We start from the raw sequence: 18,444 nt of genomic DNA, 5'->3' as shown, positions 1-18,444 counted from the left end.
GTCCCCCACCCTCCAACTCCCCGAGGTGTCATGGCACAAGCCCATTTCCCTCTCCATCTCCCGGGACACTGTGCCCTCGCCCCTTGCTGCCTGAGAGAGGTACTAGATTGGACATCGCTTCATTTTTTTTCTTGCTTGTACCCTGACTAGTGTCAGCTCTTCTTTCAAACCCATTTCACCCTTTGGGGGGCACACGAAGAAGGGAGTTGGAGGGTTGGGTGAATTTTCTGACCTCGCTGGACTGCTGGAGAAGTGTGGGTAGACGGGAGCGGTGTCCTTTCTGTGTTCACTTGTCAGGGTTCGGGATCTCGCATTTCTTCATTCCCCTAGCGCACAGAGCTGACATCTTTACACCCCACTCCACCTCTCAGCCCCTTTCCCGCCCTCTGTCCCCCGCGTCTTCCGTAGCATGCCATGTGTTCGTCTTTTCGGCGTGGCCTTTCTTGGGTCTCTGCTTCCTCCCTGAATTTTGTTAGGGAAGAGGTCACCGTGTGATTCTTGTTTTCCTTCAGGCTGGACTGGTAGGAGTGTCTTTTTGCCCCCTTATTCAGGAAGTTAAGGACGGTGTCCTCAGCTGAATTGTGTAATTTACTGCTATGGGGAAAAGAAGAGGGGAAGACATCAACTCACAGGGCTAAGAAGCAGAGTTTAGGGGACCTTTGGACCTCTTGGAAAAAGAACTAGCGTTCAGGCGTCATTCCATTTTGGGAGGGAAGACCATTCTGTCACTGCTTTGAAGGAAGTGGGGTATAAAAAGAAAGGGAATAACAGGGCAGGAGGTTAATGGGTCACAGCCGTACAGGTGGCCACAGTTTTCTGTCTGCTGGGTTTGAAGTGATTCTTTTTGTTTTTATCACAGTAAGAGTAAAGTATCAGCCTTTAGTTTTAACGTGAAGCTCCTACCTTCAAAAGCATGCTGAAGGGCAGTCTCAGAAGGGATGCTGCTGGAAACAGGATTTGGAAACTTTATTTTGGTTTCCTGTCACAGTGTGTGGGGGTGGGCACACGTGTGTGTAGTTTTTCTTTTCTTTTGATGTAACTGGTATCTGTGGATATTTTGACATAATAAGCACTAAATCAGGCCCTGAGCTCCTTTCTGTCTGTATTATGATTTCCTATACCACTTTCTGTTTGAAATTATATTTGTGTTCGCTGGATTTCTTTTTAGTCTGGTGTTTCAGTGAATCTTGTTTCCTATGTATTTTGAATTATGTGCTACAAAATATGGTTAAGTGTAAGGTGCTCAAAATCACACCATGCCCGGCACATGGTAGGCACTTGGTATTTCTTGAATGAAATGTGTTATTGCAAAGATGTGTCTTGGTTTTATATATTTTCTATCCTTTGAGAGGTAGCTCAAATTAGATTTCACTTCACTTCCAACATACAAAATAGTAATTATTAACCTTTTCTGGGCCACTGATACCTTTGAGAATATAATGAAATGCACATATAGACTCTCTCCTCAGGAAAGAAGTAATAGACATTTAGGTACAGAATTTTACATCTTTAGGGACTGTCTGAAGCCAACCATGGGTGCTTGTCTTAAATGTAAACTCTGAGTATTATTCAGTTCTATATTAAAAGTGTTCAGAAGCCTTTGTTCACTTTCTGTGTGACCTCAAGCATGAGTGTCTACCCTCACAGACTTATTTGGGTCTTTGGGAACAAGATTTTAAGACTGATTGTTATTAACAGTTTTATGGGAAAAGTTCTCATAATTCTAAACAAATGGCTTTGAGGGAGATAAGATTGTCATAGTCACTATTGACAGCTTAAAATCATAATCACGACTGACTTACATTTTTTGTTGTTTAAACTCCTTAGCAATATGATCACTAAAAAAGGTTCACAGATCATTTTTCCTATTCTCTCCCAAGTTTGTTTATATGCATGGTTTTTGGTGTAGTTAATAATTATTGTATCAGTATTCAGTATCTGTTTAACAAGTGCTTTTTAAACGCCTATTATGTGAATAAAACAAAGTCCTTGCTATCATGGAGTTTATATACTAATCAGGAGAGATGGGCCATAACCATATAAATACAGAATAAGTCCGATGGTAAGAAATATGCAGAAGAGTAAAGTGGGGTTAGAGGGTACAGAGAGTGGCAAGGAATGGTAGCCAGGGAAGACATGATGCTGGAGTAGAGACCTGAAGAAAGTGAGGAATTTATGCTCTCTAGGGGAAGAAGATAACAGGCAGAGACCACTCAGTGTACTTGGCCTTTTGGAGAAGGCCAGTAAGCAGGAGGGAAAATGAGAGAGCTTGAGATTAGAGAAGTGGCTGCGGCCACTGTAAAGCCTGTAGGCAGTGGTCAGAACTTTGAATTTTACTTTGAATGAAATGGGAAACCACTGGAGGGTTTTGGGTAGAAGAGAGAACTGTTCTGACTTAAGTCTATGGGAACTGTTCTGGCTGCTATGTGAAAATCAACTTGGGGAAGGCAGCAGGGAGTGGAAGCAGAAAGACCAATTAGGAGGTTAATGTTCATTTTAAACCTTTTTGCATGGTTGCAAAATAGTCTGTCTGCCTGTTCTTGGGCATATAGATAGTTTCCTTTTCCCCTTATTGAAAATAACAATGAAACGAACACTTTTGTGTATGCAACATTTTCTTTCTTTTTTAATATTTCCTTGGAATTGATTTCCAGAAGGACTACTGAATCAAAGTATATAAATATACTTGTCTTCTTGGTGTATCTATTAATTCCTTCAGAGAGTAGTTTGTACTAAAGTGACAGCCACAGTTGTTGATCTGAAGTTTCATGCAATGTTACTTGAGTGAATATTATTTAATACTTAAACAATTTGAATTATAAAAAGAGACCTTTTAGATCATTAGGTTGAATTTTCCAGCAGCTCACATGAGTTCATAACGTTCGTTCAACTCTCTAACATTTTAATAACAGGGTGCTAATTGTTGGGGATAGCAGTTGAATTAGACAGGGTCTCTGCCCTCAGGAAGTTTTATATTATGTCATAATTTGTGATCTCATAGTTAAATAACTTAAAATCTTGTCAGTGTTTACTATTACTCAAGAACTTTGTTAGTATATGGTTGGTGGTCTTTTATAAAGAATAGATATCCCAGTCAAGCACCTAATTTTTCATATTAGTTCTTTTTTTCTTATAAAAGGACTTTTCAATGGTATCAGCGATTAGGTTAATTTCTGTTTTGTATGTCTTTAGAATCTTAAATCTCTGATAGCCTCTGTTTTGTTCTTTGCAGTAAATTATGCAACTAGCACTTAGTTGAGGACTCTCACAGTTGAATTTTTAAATTGTTGTAATTCTTTGTAAGTTATTCAAAACACAGAGACTATTGTTTCTGTTAAGTCAACATTACCTGTTTGAAATTTTATTTAGATTATGAGGAAGGATGATATCAGTCTGTTTTAATAGAATTATACCATTGTGATGGCATTGCTCAGCATTTCTAATTCAGAAGTCTAAAAGGCTTGATTTGACATGAGCAGAAACTCCAGCATCTATAAAGTGAGTGGGCTGAGCCAATGGAGTTTACCTGCAAGCATCGAGCACTGTGTCTCACACGTGCTAGGGACCCAGCAAATGTCCATTGAACCTCATATAACCTCTAAGCTCCCAGTTCTAAAATTCTCATTTTAGAAGGTCAATAGAAATATCTTGTATAAAGCATTTATATCTTAATGTTGTGGTAAGTTTAAAATTGTGAACATAAACTTACTTCCTCCTAATGTTCCTTTCAAATTGAACTCATCAATTTTAAAAAGAGTTATGGCATATTGCCAAGTATTTTCTGCTCGTTCTGATGTCATATACTGCTATATGACTTAATGCCAAATTCATATCTTATGGAAATGATTACTGTTTAAAATAAAGATACTTAAGCTTTCTTATGTTACTGAGACAGATGAAGGGTCCATTTTTTTCCCTTTTGTTTGTGTCTGAAATTTGGAGATTACAAATGGTAGTTTTTTGTGCTTTTCACTTTCATATACAGAGAAAGTATTGGCCATTTTACATGTTGAATTTTTGTAATAGTGGTTATGAGTATGCAATGAAGGTTCACACATGCTCTCTCCAATCCTGTTTGCATTCAATTTTGAGATGACTGATTAAGAGAGTAGTTTGTTTCAGAGTTAAAAGATCCAGATTAGTATTGAACCTATAAATTTAGTTTATCACAGTGTTCTGATCCATTAAGCAGTTCAGCAGAGAACTGTGCCCTGCTCTCATTTCCACTTGAAAATAGGCCTTTTAGAGGTAAAAGGTGCAAAGGAAATTGTGTATGATGGTTAAGGTGGAGTTGAGATAGTGTACTTTTGTTAAGTGGTCTAAAAACCATCCTTTTATTATAATTTTTCAGAAGTACATGATATACACATGGAGGATTAAATATGTTCTATGAAATTATTTTCAATTATTAGACTAATAGCTTTTTTTAAAAGTTCTAATGACTTATTTAGGCTGTATAAATTTAGATTAGATAAATCTGGAAAAGAAGATTTCTTTGCATATCCAGTTTTTCCAGGGATAGAGATAGTTTCCTATCTCCACCCTATTTATTTAGTTCACATTGATAGAGAGTGGTTCAAAGTGTGGAATGGTAAAATTAACCAAATTTAGGATTAAATGCATAATTCTTTGTTTGGTTTCAGAATATATTTAAATTAGGCTATATCTCATAAGGATAGGAATGTACTAAACTACACTAAGTCCATTCTAAAGGAGATCAGCCCTGGGTGTTCTTTGGAAGGAATGATGCTAAAGCTGAAACTCCAGTACTTTGGCCACCTCATGTGAAGAGTTGACTCATTGGAAAAGACTCTGATGCTGGGAGGGATTGGGGGCAGGAGGAGAAGGGGACGACAGAGGATGAGATGGCTGGATGGCATCACTGACTCGATGGACACTGTGTGTGTTCACTCACACAGTCTGAGTGAACTCTGGGAGATGGTGATGGACAGGGAGGCCTGGCGTGCTGTGATTCATGGGGTCGCAAAGAGTCAGACACAACTGAGTGACTGAACTGAAACTACACATAACTGATAAAAGACACTGTTGGATTAATTAAAGCTTGAGATGACTTTGAATCCACAAGTACATATGTATGCCTGTAACATGCATGGTTGTTTGCAGTGCTATGTTATACTCACTCAGAACTGTAGCTTAGTTATCAGTGACAAAAGTATAAAGTTGAAGAGACACAAAAAACTGGGTACAACTGTTTCTTTGGACAAAGCCCAGATGCCACTTATATAAGATTCTAAGTAATAGTAGGAATTCTTATTGCAGACTGAACATTTCAGATCTGTCAAATGTGTGATCCAGAGAGTAAATTCATTCACTATTTTTCGTGATATTTTTAAATTCATAGTCATTCTGTTCTAGACAAGTATTGTATAGAATATTAAGCAAGCAACCATAACTTAATTATTTTAGCAGCTGACATTTAACACTAATCTTTGGGTTTTATGTAGTTTTCAGTGTCTATCCCAAATCATTGATGTCTTTTAAACTACCTTTTAAATTTCATTGTGTAGTTGTGGAAATATTGCATAATTTCATTAATAGATTTCAGATTCAGTCATTGAACAGATGTGTGAGTGACCCAGTATTAGGCTGTTTGATGGAAACTGAGACGTGGGGATGTAATTTCTACTCTAAGGAATTTATTATAGTCTAGTAATTTATTTTGTTTGCCAGAACCTGACATATGTTTTATAAATAAATGTTGTGTTTTCATGATTGAGTAAAAATAGAACAATACTCATTTTCTAAGTAAAATCTTTGTGATATTTTAATTCTCTTTCAGTTGCTAACAACTATTTCTGTGGTCTTATTTTCTAACAGCTTTTTAGTATTCGAGCAAACCAGACTCCCATTGGTTAAAGTATATAGTAAAATAAGAATTGCTTGTTCAACTACCTATTTTACTTCAGTTGGTCTTTTTTTTTCCAAATTGCTTTTCTGCATATACGCTACATTGTAGGTAAGTTTTTTCCTGGTTCAGCTAACGGTTTTAATTCTAATGTTTAATGTGAGACGTTTTGGAGGTTTTTTTTTTTTTTGGAAGGACAGCTTAATATTTTTTCTACAATGATTAAAATCATCCTGTGCCACTGAAGTGAGCTATCCACTAAAATAAAAGATAGTAGTCAAATGCATCAGTGTGCATTTTTAGTGATGTTGTTGGTAGTTTGCCAGCTTTATTTTCAAGTTCCTCCCAGACCTAACTGTGATGTGCTTATAAGGCAACAGCAGTATATTTAGTCAATTTGTGAAATGAGAATAGTTTTTCTGGTTTTTCCATTTTGCATGTTTTGAGTTAGGATTAATTGGACATTTATTATCCTCAATAGGCATACAATAAAACAGTTCATTTAACTGTGGTGCTTTCTGCTGGAGTATTGGCTGACTTTTAGATAGCCTTGTGTGATTTCATGAGTACTACTGAGTTTTGGATGACATTCTTTATACAGTCTAAAAGTACAAGTAAGCCTAATAAAAGCTGGAAGGAAAACAAGTTTGATGCTTTCTTTGCAGTAGGAAGTGTAGTTTCTACTCCATGCAATATGCCCTTGTTTGTTTCAGGGCCATATTTCAGAGGTTGCTGCTGCTAAGTCACTTCAGTCGTGTCCAACTCTGTGTGACCCCATAGACGGCAGCCCACCAGGCTCCCCCGTCCCTGGGATTCTCCAGGCAAGAACACTGGAGTGGGTTGCCATTTCCTTCCCCAGTGCATAAAAGTGAAAAGTGAAAGTGAAGTTGCTCAGTTGTGTCCGACCCTCAGCAACCCCATGGACTTCAGCCTACCAGGCTCCTCCGTCCATGGGATTCTCCAGGCAAGAGTACTGGAGTGGGGTGCCATTGCCTTCTCCGATATTTCAGGGTTATAACTGCTTAAACCTTTTTTCTTGTTTAAGCTAATTCATGTTCATTGTGGTGGCAAATTTTGAAAAGAGTGTAAATGTAAAGAAGAAATTGAAGATTACCCATAAACCTATCGCCCAGAGATAATTTCTACAAACATTTCGATTTACGTTTTTTTAGTTCTCCTTTCTTACTTCTTTTCAATTAAAAAAAAAAAAAACACCTCTGAAATTATACTTCTGTAAATGTGGTTTTGCCCCTGCTTTTATCTCTGAACAGGTTATTGTTCTCCTAGTGTGGGACTCTTAGGTTGATCTTTATAATACTACTATTTTAAATAACACTGGGACAGACATTTTTGTACATTTATCCTTGATTGCATCTCTTTTTTTTTTTTTTTTCCTAATTTTCCTTTAGGGTAGATTCCCAGAAGTGGAATAACTGGATCAAAGGGTGGTTACCCTGTGTATGAACGTGTGTCTCTCTGCACCTTAAATGGCATTGAGTAGGTCAGTTTTTACAGTCTTTGCCAATTTGAAAGATACCAGTTACAGGTCTTGGGTGGTGATCACAAAATCCTCATATTATTAATAATCTGTAAAAACATCAAAGGGTATGATTATTAATTTGTAGTCATCTTTGAAAAAGTTTCTTAGAATGAATTTCTTTGAAAATATTTTAGTAAAAGTAATCTTTGTGACAAAAAAGATGTTCCTTGACATTACAGTTTCAGTATTCTTCTTCTCTTCAAAAGAAATAGTATTTAATCTTCTCCCTTTACTAAAATAACAGACATGATAAGGCTTATTTTATAGTGTGTAGTAAGTAGAAATATGTAAAACTAAATTATTTCAGATAGAGAAGAGGGATAGTCACATGATTCAGACTTAAAAAAAAACCCTCAAACTACACAACTTAGTGTTTAGAGCAATAGCTGTAGAGTTAAGCAGCCTGTGTTGAAATCCTTGCTTTGCCACTTACTCAGTGTATGATTTGAGGCAACTTACTGAGTATACAGTTTGAGGATAACTACTAAATATATATAGTTTGATGTTTTTGAGCTTTGGGTTTCTCATCTGTAAAAGGAGAATAATAATACCTACTTTATAGGATTGTTGAGAGGATTGGAAATACTGTTTAAGACTGCTGAGCACATAGTAGGCATTTAATAAAAGCTGGCAGTTGTTGGCTTTGAAAATTTGGGGCCAGTTTTGCTGGGCGGGGCAGAACATATCTTTTGTATGTGTCCTTATTTACATAAATAAATGCAGAGATGCAAAGGGGCCTTAAGCAGTGGCAGCTGAGAGGGAGTGGTGAACATTCTTTGTGTGGTAGGAATGACATGAGCCAAGATAGAAAGTTCAGGACAAGTTGGAGGACAGAAGATTGATTTGACAGAAGCCTAGGCGTGTATAATTAGAAAATAATGGCAGTAAGGGCATCAAGATTGATCGGGACTATGGAAGTCATCGAGTGCTAGGTTGAGAAGTATAGGCTTTATGCGGGAGCACAGGAAGTTTTGATATGAGGAATGAGATCCTATCAGAGCATTCATCTTTTGAAAATGAATCTAGATGCAGAGTACAGAATGAATTGAGGAAGAAAGAGACTGAAGACAGGGAGACTGGTTTAAACACACAGGAGCATTTAATCTCATTTTACTAAAATAAACATGAGAGGTAAGCCAAGATCTGAGAGTTTAACAGAAAACAAGAGGAAAGGTTTGGGGGGGTGTTGCTGGGAATCAACCATTGTGAAGATCTCTAGATCTTCAGATATATCCAGTTTGGAGATGAAATTCAAAAGAGTCTGAGTCTAATGAATAGGCTATATAGAGTTAGGTGTGTAACCTCTGAGAGAAAATAGGACCCTGGTTGTACGCTATGTTCGTTGCTGAGTTTTTTAAAAAAATTGATCGGTAAAAGATTCCTGTTTTTTAATCAGTAAAAAGCATATGTTTATGCTATTTCTTTGATAAATATATAGTCTCCTACAGAAATTTACTTATCTAGCATTTTGAGTTCTTAGCTAACAGAGAATCCTCACTTTTAGACATATTTCTGGAGAAGACGATGGCACCCCACTCCAGTACTCTTGCCTGGAAAATCCCATGGACGGGGGAGCCTGGTGGGCTGCCGTCTATGGGGTCGCACAGAGTCGGACACGACTGATACGACTTAGCAGCAGCAGCAGCAGCAGCTGGCGATATTATCTTAAAATAGGGCTTCCATGGTGGCTCAGATGATAGAAAGTCTGCCTGCAGTGTGGGAGATCTGGGTTTGATCCCTGGGTTGGGAAGATGAAGGAAATGGCAACCCACTCCAGTATTATTATTGCCTGGAGAATTCCATGGACAGAGGAGCCTGGCAGGTTACATAGTCTGTGGGGTTGCAAAGAGTATGACACAATTGAGCAACTTCACTTTCTTTCTATCTTAAAATACTTAACTGTAAGGTAAAATTCTCCTATATGTGGTTTTCCAGCTTTCATGAATGTAACTGGACTTTAGAAATATCAGTTTTGTGAGCAGAAGTGATGAAAAGTGAAGTATAGCTTCTTATTAAGCGGCTTATAATGTTGAAGACAGTGAAATATGGAATAGCAAAAAATAGGAAATTAAGTACATGGTCTTTAGAAAAAATAACACTTTCAGTACTTTTTAATTAAAAAAAAAAGAGCAAATGCCATTCTTAGCCATTCTGGTACCTGCTTCTAGCTCTATGCTAGCTGTGCTTTCCACTTGGTTGAATACTGTGTAAGCAAGTTAGCCTAAAGATTGATATTAATATTTCTTTTTGACTGAGAGGTAAACTCACATGAGCTGTGAATTATCTGCTTACTGTCTCCTTTTATGTTACCAGTTGGGAAAAGAAGCAACCTCCAATTTTAAAAAAGTAAATACAGGTTTGTGTTACATTCAGGGTGTTTGCATTTTTAAACCATTGAGTTTTATACCTTTTCTTAATGTTTCTTTTAGTTTCCAAATATTTTCTAAACTCAGAAATAAACTCATTATTATTTTTATTCACATCTCTCCACTTTACAAGTATCCTTGAAAATATTTTTAAATTAATAAGCAAATGTAGCATATAGTATTGGGGATTATATGTTTGTTTGTTTGTTTGTTTTCCACACACACTTGCTTTTCTCATATAAGCCCAGGTCTGGTGAACTGTGTGATTATTTCTTTTACTAGAGACCTCAGATGGTCAAAGCAGGGATTTAATGTCTCAAGCTATAAGATTCCAGTTGACTCTGTTTTGAATTGATTTGAAGATATTTATGTTTGTCAACCAAAATCAGAACTACAGTGATGTTCCTCAGACTGATCCCTCTTTTCCTTCCTTCCTTCTCTTCTGTCATAGCTGAGAACAGGATCTTCCCTGATTTGGGCCGTGCTGACACTGTCACTGTGATGTCAGCTATGGCTTCCCAGTCTGTACTTCTTACATTCTTAGAAGCATTCTTGCTTCTTGGCAGGAAAAATGTTATTAGATTGAGTGGCTAGCAGCTCATGGTATATTATTATAAGAAAAGTCAGTTTTAAACGTCAGACTGCAATAAAGCTAAAATTAAAAAAAAGAAAATTTACTGAGTTTTTGCATGAGGTGACCTATGAGGTGTGTGAAACATGAATAGATTTGCATATTTTTCTATCCCAAAGGATTGTCATAAAAGAAAATAAAGCCCACTGGTTGAATATTGTGTACATTTCTTACTCTTTTTTTAATCAAAAGAACATTATTTCTTATTCCTTTTGAATGAGCAGTTTTAAATGCTAAATAAGTTCTTAACAAAGAAATCATAGACCTTCCCCAGAATAATCTTAAACAGTTTGGCTGGTTAGCCAACAAATATTTATTGAGTGATTATTGGTTACCTGGTACTATTTTAGGAACTGGAGATAGGGCAATGAGTAGACTGGTCATGTGGAATTCTTTATACCAGTGGGGTTTGGTGGTTTTGGAGAGAAACAGTAAATAAATAAATAAGTGAACAGATAATTTAAGAGGTCACAGATGCTATGAAGAAGCCATAACAAGAAGAAATGATACTGATGTAAGGGTTTAGATTGAGTGCTGAGGAAAAAATTCCCTGATGATATTTATTCTGATACCTCAGTCACATAAAGCCAGACATGTGATGATCAGCAAGAAAAGTTAACCAAACAAGAGGGCCAGTTGGTGTAAAAGCCCTAAAGTAGGAAGCAGCTAGTCATGACTGACGAGTGGTAAGCTGAGGGGAGACTGCTAGATGAAGTTGGCAAGGGACAGATCACGTAAATCTCTGGTGAAGGGTTTGGATTTTGTTTTTATAGAAACAAAGGAAGTTCACAGGATAGCACTACCTACCTTTATAGATAAATATGTACAACTTTTGATTTTGAAGATGGGGTTACTAATGAATCTGGCTGAAACAAATTTGCAGGGTAACCAGTATTTTTCCAGATGCAGAAAATCACTAACTTATACATAAATTGTGTTTCCCCCAGGGGTCTGCAGAAATAAGAATCAGTTCAATTCAGTTCAGTTCAGTTGCTCAGTCGTGTCCGACTCTTTGCGACCCCATGAATCGCAGCACGCCAGGCCTCCCTGTCCATCACCAACTCCCGGAGTTCACCTAGACTCACGTCCATCGAGTCAATGATGCCATCCAGCCATCTCATCCTCTGTCGTTCCCTTCTCCTCCTGCCCCCAATCCCTCCCAGCATCAGAGTCTTTTCCAATGAGTCAGCTCTTCGCATGAGGTGGCCAGAGTACTGGAGTTTCAGCTTTAGCATCATTCCTTCCAAAGATTTTTAATGCTGCAAAAAGCCTAGTATTTGCTCTCAGTAGACTTATACAGGTGAAATACTATGTATCTTTGGCCAGTAATTATATTAACTCAAATCTTTGGGACTAATCGCCACACTATCCTTACCATACAGTGCGGTGATTTGCATGCTGTTAATGAAATGAAACATTGTGCTTATGCCTCAGGAACCCAGCATTGAGTTTCATTAGTTTTTATGTCTTTGACAGTTTGAGGGTTCTTATTAGCCATTATATATCTGGTTAATAAAATATCAGTGCCTTTGATAGACAAAAGTCTTTGAAGACCTGGAATCTGTGGAGAATAAAAGATTTTTCATAGTTAGGTTGAGAACTACTGATAAATGTCCCAATCTCTAGAGAGACTTATAAGGAAAAGGGAACTTTTTTTTTTTTGGAAGGTAAAGCCCTTACATCCCATTTCTTCTGCATATCAAATCTGTGAAATAAGTATTGTTCATTTTTTGAAGATGATGAAACCCAAAGTAATTATATATATGAAAATTCACAAACTCTTTTTAAAAATTTTATTTATTTGTTTTTGGCTGCACTGGGTCTTCATTGTTGCATGCTGGCTTTCTCTAATTGCAGCAAGTGGGAGCTACTCTTCTTTGGGGTGCACAGGCTTCTCATTGGGGTAGCTTCTCTTCTTGCAGAGCATGGGCTCTAGGTGTTCAGGATTCAGAGTTGTGGCATGCAGGCTCAGTATTTGTGGCCGGTGGGCTCTAGAGTGCGGGCTCAGTAGCTGTGCATGGGCTTAGTTTCTCCACAGCACGTGGAATCTTCCCAAACCAGAGATCACACCCATGTCCCATGTGCTTGAAGGTTGATTCTTATCCACTGTGCCACCACAGAAGTCCCACAAACTCTTAATTGTGGAGGATGATGTTGACAGCAAACTTTCAGAAGAAAGAATTGCTGCAATACGAAGCACAAAATAAGAGGCCGGTAAATCTTTGTGTTTTGCTTGTATGCAAACATGAATGAATGAGTAGGCGAATGACAGAAGACTGCCTCTCTCCCTCTAATCTTCAGTGCAGCACTCTCTTTTTCTTCTAGATGAGTCTAGAAAACTCTTCAGAAATAATTGACTTCACCTATGTTTTTCCTTTGCAAAACTCTTACTTCCCCATAAGGCTTAAATTGCTTAAAATAAATCACACATTAAAAATTCTAAGGAGAGAAATAAAGACCAGAAACCCAGAAAGTGTAATTTTCACTAAGATTTTGACTACTCAAGTAGTCCCTGATGTTTTCAGCTTAAAGGAAATTTGCTCTAGATCTTTCCATTTGTATTCAGGATATCATCATCTTTTGGTTCTGTTTGTATCACTTAAATTTTAACTGTTTAAAAGCTTAGTTTTTTGAAATGAACAACAGTAATCAAACTGTTTATGCAGCCAACATGTGTTGTTCATCTAATCTCTGTTTCATTGTGGGGGAAGTATGTGTGTATTTCTGTCTTCTGCTAGTATATCATTGGAGAAGGAACTGGCAACCCACTCCAGTGTTCTTGCCTGGAAAATCCCATGGACAGAGGAGCCTGGTGGGCTACAGTCCATGGGGTCTTAAAGAGTCGGACACGACTGAGTGACTAAACCACCACCACCACTAGTATATCATAGTGTGTGATTTGTTCAGAAATATGATCCAGTAATTTGGGGGCATTTAATGGTTAGTAGGGTTAAAAAAATTACATAATGGGACTTTTTTCTCCAACTGATATTAATACTCAGGCAGAACAGCAGTATGAGATCTAACCTTTCAAAAGTTTCTAACCTCTCAAATAAATTAATATCTTAATTAATTAAGTTTAGAGTACATTTAAATGATCTCACACACTAGTAAAGTAATGTTCAAAATTCTCCAAGCCAGGCTTCAACAGTACGTGAACCATGAACTTCTATATGTTCAAACTGGATTTAGAAAAAGCAGAGGAACCAGAGATCAAATTGCCAAAATGCATTGGATCATTGAAAAAGCAAGAGAGTTCCAGAAAGACATCTACTTCTGCTTTATTGACTACGCCAAAGCCTTTGACTATGTGGATCACAACAAACTGTGGAAAATTCTCAAGAGATGGGAATACTAGACCACCTGACCTGCCTCTTGAGAGATCTGTATGCAGGTCAGGAAACAACAGTTAGAACTGGACATGGAACCACAGAGTTCCAAATCGAGAAAGGAGTATGTCAAGGCTGTATATTGTCACCCTGCTTATTTAACTTATATGCAGAGTACATCATGAAAAACACTGGCCTGGGTGAAGCACAAGCTGGAATCAAGATTGCCGGGAGAAATAATCAATAACCTCAGATATGCAGATGACACTGCCCTTATGGCAGAAAGCAAAGAAGAACTAAAAAGCCTCTTAATGAAAGTAAAAGAGGAGAGTGAAACAGTTGGCTTAAAACTCAAAATTCAGAAAACTAAGATCATGGCGTCTGGTCCCATCACTTCATGGCAAATAGATGGGGAAACAATGAAAACAGTGGGAGACTTTATTTTCTTGGGCTCCAAAATCACTGCAGATGGTGACTGTAACCATGAAATTCAAAGATGCTTGCTCCTTGGAAGAAAAGTTATCTAGACAGCATATTAAATCTAGACAGCATATTAATCTAGACAGCATATTAAAAAGCAGAGACATTATTTTGCCAGCAAAGGTCCATCTAGTCACAGCTATGGTTTTTCCAGTAGTCATGTATGGATTTGAGAGTTGGACTAGAAAGAAAGCTGAGCACCAAAGAATTGATGCTTTTGAACTGTGGTGTTGGAAAAGACTCTTGAGAGCCCCTTGGACAGCAAGGAGATCCAACCAGTCCATCCTAAAGGAAATCAGTCCTGAATATTCATTGGAAGGACTGATGCTGAGGCTGAAGCTCCAATACTTTAGCCACCTGATGTGAAGAACTGATTCATTGGTAAAGACCCTGATGCTGGGAAGGATTGAAGGCAGGAGGAGAAGGGGACGACAGAGGATGAGATGGTTGGATGGCATCACCGACTCAATGGACATGAGTTTGAGTAAACTTTGGGAGTTGGTGATGGACAGGGAGGCCTGGTGTGCTGCAGTCCATAGGGTCACAAAGAGTCAGACACACCTGAGCGACTGAACTGAACTAAAGTGGACATTTAAATGAATTCTTAATAGGAATGGATACTTAAGAGATGAAAATAGTTGCTGATAATCGAGAGATTAAAAGAAACTATTTTAGTGGAGGGTTGCAAAAGGGAAAGAAATCTAATAAGGATTTTCTATAAGGGAATGGATAACACATGGAAGTTGTTTTGCTGGACTGAGGAAAAGAAATTTATTTTCACCTAAAGAGAAAAGAAAGGAAATTGATGAAATGAGGGCTATTCGGAGATAAATTAACATTGAAGAATAGAAAGAACACTTTAGGTTAGACACGGTGGCCTAGAGGGACCTTCTGAGAGGATATGACGAATCTCACCATTTTGGCAGTATCACTACTTCGTGCAGGATGGGATCTGTCTTGTTGGTTTGGGTCTGAAGTACAATAAACCTGGACAGAGTGAAGAGCCTTGTTTTTGTGAAGATGGGACATATTTTTAAATTTGTTTCTAGTAGTTTGAGACTAAGGTTATAATATGGGTCTATAAAAGATAACTTTATGTGATATTTTGGTTCTTGGTATCCTCAAAGTGCTCTTTTTGTTTTTTAGGGTTTTGGGGGCTAGATTTCTGTATGAGTTTTCAACTGCTCTACTGTTATATTCTGCTGCTCTTTATTTTAATCATATAATCAGTTTAGTAATGACATGCGTAACCCCTTGGCATGAAATTTTCATGCTTCAGAAAATTGTTTTGCATATAAAGTACAAGCAACAATTTGCCTGTTGATGTGTATATCTAAAAGTTGGTGTAAGTGAAACTTTCATACATTACTTAGGAATATTAGATTAATTTAAGAAAAACCATGGACAAGTGAGCTGGAGGGTGAATCTTATGTCTCAGACCCACCTTTATTTGTTTAGATCTTCAGATACTAGGTTATTTCGATGATGTTTCTTTTATATCCATATGACAGATCTGGAATTTAAGTAACTCGTAACTGGAGAAATAGTTCAGTTCAGTTCAGTCGCTCAGTTGTGTCTGACTCTTTGCGACCCCATGAATCACAGCACGCCAAGCCTCCCTGTCCATCACCAATTCCCGGAGTTCACCCAGACTCGTGTCCATCGAGTCGGTGATGCCATCCAGCCATCTCATCCTCTGTCGTCCCCTTCTCCTCCTGCCCCCAGTCCCTCCCAGCATCAGGGTCTTTTCCAATGAGTCAGCTCTTCGCATGAGGTGGCCAAAGTATTGGAGTTTCATCTTCAACATCAGTCCTTCCAAGATATACTCTTTAAAAGAAAAGTTCCTTTGCCTTTTGAATATCGAGTTTCACACATGGGACGAACTATGTGAAACATTTTGAATTTTAAATAGTAACTTCTTACTGCTATTTAAATATGGTTTTTACATGGAAAAAGTGACAGCCTTATAGTTTAAGTACCAACCAAAATCTGCAGTTGAAACCATCGTTAGGAAGGTTTTAGGTGATGGAGTCATTCTGTTATTCCTGTTATGCTTTAGAATTGTACTGCTGGCATCAGTAGAACAAGCTTGGGATGGTGTCACCACTAGTGCCATCTGCTTGAGTTATATGTAAGCAGTAGGCCTTAAGCATTGGATATAAAGAATCATTGCTTTGTGGTGTTCCAGGCTGGCTCTGTTTAGGTTCAACTGTACTGGGTTGAGCTTGTGTCTACATGGACTGTCACATTTTTGATCTTTGGCAACCATAACATTTCCATAACTATGTACGGAATACATAATATATGTATGTATTAATGCTTTCTGTGTGTTGGTGTGCTGAAGATGGACAAGTGAGGTTTTTTAGTAATGTAGAAAATGCCTATTTAATGAGTAAAAAATTTTTAAATGATTGTTTTTTTAAAGCATTCAAGTACTTGAAAAAGAGAAATGACTCTATGTGAAGGACCAACTGTCCCCCCTCCACCTTGTGGTTAATTTTCACGATATAAGAAACTTTTTTTTTCAATCCTATAAGCCAGTGTTTTATAGAAAGTCAGTCATATAATGTGCTTCCCAGGTGATGTGGTAAAGAATCTGCTGCCAGTGCAGGAGATGCAGGAGACGTGGGTTCAGTCCCTCAGTCAGGAAGATCCCCTGGAGTAGGAAACGGCAACCCATTCCAGTATTCTTGCCTGGAAAATTCCATAGACGGAGGAGCCTGGCAGGCTACAGTCCACGGGCTGGTAGAGTCAGATATACTGAACGCCCATGTACATGCACACACGCACAGTCATATAGCATTTGTCCACACCATTTAAAAAAAGGCACTTTTGTTAGAGAGAAAAAGTTGATTAACAGTGTTTATGTAGTACGATTTCAGTTCTTATTTTTACAAGTTCCTATTCATATGTAGAATGTAGGTGAAAAGGAAACATCAAAAGGACCAAAGTTATCATGAAGTTGGAATTACAGGTGATTTTTATTTTTCTTTTTAATTTTAAATTTTATTTCCTGAATTTTATACACTGTTCATATATTTTATAATTGGGTTCTAAGATGTTCATTATAGAATATGAAATTGAATTTAATAAAGCTTTTAAAAATGAAGGTTCTTTGGGGATAAAATGAGTTAAAGGCTTTACAAATGAATTAAACAAATGTATTCCTGATATGGAATTATGCATAATGATAAAGTCTGTACTTTAAGGCAAATTTAAGTTCATTTTCTTGGTGTAGTAAGTGAGAAAAGAGGGAAAAGTATTGTACTATTGTATGATAACTTGGGAAAACTTTTGATTCTTCTCACTCAGGTTTGCCTTCAGATCAGATCAGATCAGTCGCTCAGTTGTGTCCGACTCTTTGCGACCCCGTGAATCGCAGCACGCCAGGCCTCCCTGTCCATCACCAATTCCCGGAGTTCACTCAGACTTACGTCCATCGAGTCAGTGATGCCATCCAGCCATCCTCTGTCATCCCCTTCTCCTCCTGCCCCCAATCCCTCCCAGCATCAGAGTCTTTTCCAATGAGTCAACTCTTTGCATGAGGTGGCCAAAGTATTGGAGTTTCAGCTTTAGCATCATTCCTTTCAAAGAAATCCCAGGGCTGATCTCCTTCAGAATGGACTGGTTGGATCTCCTTGCAGTCCAAGGGACTCTCAAGAGTCTTCTCCAACACCACAGTTCAAAAGCATCAATTCTTCGGCACTCAGCCTTCTTCACAGTCCAACTCTCACATCCATACATGACCACAGGAAAAACCATAGCCTTGACTAGACGAACCTTTGTAGGCAAAGTAATGTCTCTGCTTTTGAATATGCTATCTAGGTTGGTCATAACTTTCCTTCCAAGGAGTAAGCGTCTTTTTAATTTCATGCCTGCAGTCACCATCTGTAGTGATTTTGGAGCCCAGAAAAACAAAGTCTGACACTGTTTCCACTGTTTCCCCATCTATTTCCCATGAAGTGGTGGGACCGGATGCCATGATCTTCGTTTTCTGAATGTTGAGCTTTAAGCCAACTTTTTCACTCTCCTCTTTCACTTTCATCAAGAGGCTTTTGAGTTCCTCTCCACTTTCTGCCATAAGGGTGATGTCATCTGCATATCTGAGGTTATTGATATTTCTCCCGGCAATCTTGATTCCAGCTTGTGTTTCTCCCAGTCCAGCGTTTCTCATGATGTACTCTGCATATAAGTTAAATAAGCAGGGTGACAATATACAGCCTTGACGCTGT

The 18,444-nt window shown here is 38.0% G+C and overlaps 1 protein-coding gene across 3 annotated transcripts in view; it reads left to right on the top strand.

Annotated features, from left to right (window-relative positions):
* Nucleotides 1-18,444, top strand: part of RAP1A (RAP1A, member of RAS oncogene family) — an 86,017-nt gene that overhangs the window by 496 nt on the left and 67,077 nt on the right. The window contains exon 1 of one of the 3 annotated variants that reach the window (XM_010830823.1): nt 7-99. The exons of the other annotated variants lie outside the window; for them this stretch is intronic. The gene's annotated coding sequence lies outside the window, so the exon portion shown is untranslated. Of the gene's footprint in view, nt 1-6; nt 100-18,444 lie in introns of those variants that run through there. 3 annotated transcript variants of the gene reach the window in all.

The sequence above is a fragment of the Bison bison genome, unplaced genomic scaffold (genome assembly GCF_000754665.1).
Source record: "Bison bison bison isolate TAMUID 2011002044 unplaced genomic scaffold, Bison_UMD1.0 scf7180017864519, whole genome shotgun sequence".
Lineage (NCBI taxonomy): Eukaryota > Metazoa > Chordata > Mammalia > Artiodactyla > Bovidae > Bison > Bison bison.
This window is presented reverse-complemented; position numbering and strand designations above follow the sequence as displayed.